This window comes from Echinops telfairi, unplaced genomic scaffold, assembly GCF_000313985.2.
Source record: "Echinops telfairi isolate 266 unplaced genomic scaffold, ASM31398v2 ScPeMD7_7474;HRSCAF=8512, whole genome shotgun sequence".
Taxonomy (NCBI): domain Eukaryota; kingdom Metazoa; phylum Chordata; class Mammalia; order Afrosoricida; family Tenrecidae; genus Echinops; species Echinops telfairi.
This window is the reverse complement of record NW_022111378.1, coordinates 5,609,796-5,611,465: the sequence shown is the minus strand read 5'-3', so window position 1 is coordinate 5,611,465 and position 1,670 is coordinate 5,609,796.

Sequence of the window (1,670 nt, the reverse complement as noted above, 5' to 3'; positions counted from 1 at the left end):
CTTTCCACCCTGCCCTTCCTCCACCCTTACAGTATTGCCACTCTCAGCACTGGTCCTGAAGAGATCATCTGTCTTGGATTCCCTGTGTTTCCAGTTCCTATCTGTACCAGTGTACATCCTCTGGTCTAGTCAGATTTGTAAGGTAGAATTGGGATTATGATAGTGTGTGGGGATGAAGCATTTAGGAACTAGAGGAAAGTTGTATGTTTCATCGTTGCTGCACTGCACTCTGACTGGCTCATATCTTCCCCGCAACCCTTCCGTAAAAGGGGATGTCCAATTGCCTACAGATAGGCTTTGGATCTCCACTCTGCACTACCCCTCATTGACAATGATATGATATTTTGTTCTGATGATGCCTGATACTTGATCCCTTCGACACCTCGTGATCGCACAGGCTGGTGTGCTTCTTCCATGTGGGCTTTTTTGCCTCTGAGCTAGATGGCCACTTGTTTACCTTCAAGCCTTTAAGACCCCAGATTCTATATCTTTTGATAGCCGGGCACCATCAGCTTTCTTCACCACATTTGCTTATGCACTCACTTTGTCTTCAGCAATTTTGTCAGGAAGGTGAGCATCACTGAATGCCAGTTTAATAGAACAAAGTATTTTTGCATTGAGGGAGTACTTGAGTGGAGGCCCAATGTCCATTTGCTACCTTAATACTAAACCTATACATATATGTACATAGATTTATTTCCAAATCCTCATATGTACCTATGTGTCTACATAGATACATGCCTTTATTTAGACCTCTATATATATGCCCTTTGCCTCCTAGCTCTTTCCTCTATTTCCTTTGACTTTCCTCTTGTCCCACTATCATGTTCAGCTTTATTTGGGTTTCAAGAATTCCTCTTATTCTATAGATTTTTGAGATTAGTCCTGCTGTGTCATTGCTAAAGATTTTCCCCCATTCTGTGAAGAATCTACATTCCAGCTGGAACTTTGAACATCTGCATCTATAAACACACTACAGTCTATGGTAAGCCATCAAACTGCAGCAATTTACGCCAGCTCACATGATCAGTTTTCTCTATTCACTTTGTGTTAGTCTAGGTTGACTAGAAACAAACCCAGAGACACTCCTATACATGTAAGAGAGCACTTTATTTATTTTTTTAATCAATTTATTGGGGCTCATACAATTCATCACAATACATAGATCAATTGTGTAAAGCACATCTATATATTTGTTGCCCTCATTATTCCCAAAATTCGCTTTCCTCTTGGGTTGTAAGAGAGCACTTTAGATCAAGAAGTAACTGTGCATCATTAAAACATCCCAGCTGAGTCCAGATCAAGTGTGTAATTTCGATTATTAACCCATAAGTCTTATATTAGCCCATAAATTCCTCTTCAGAATCACACAGCACATGCAATGATGCTGAATGCAGGAAGATCACCAGTGGTTCAGTGGAAAGTCCTGTGGGTCCAATGGCAGTGGGTGCATCTCCAGGGCTCTGGGTGCCATCAGCGTGGCTCCATGTGGCTTGTCAACAGAAATGTGAAGCAGAGTGTGTGTGTCCCGTCTCCAGGGAGAAAGAGAGGAAGTCCCATAATCCTCATAAGAAGGCCAACCCCATAAGGAGGGATCAGCAGGTTGTGACCTGATTGACAGGCTAGACTCCACCCTTTCATTCTTATCAAGTTGACATGAAATTGTGTAA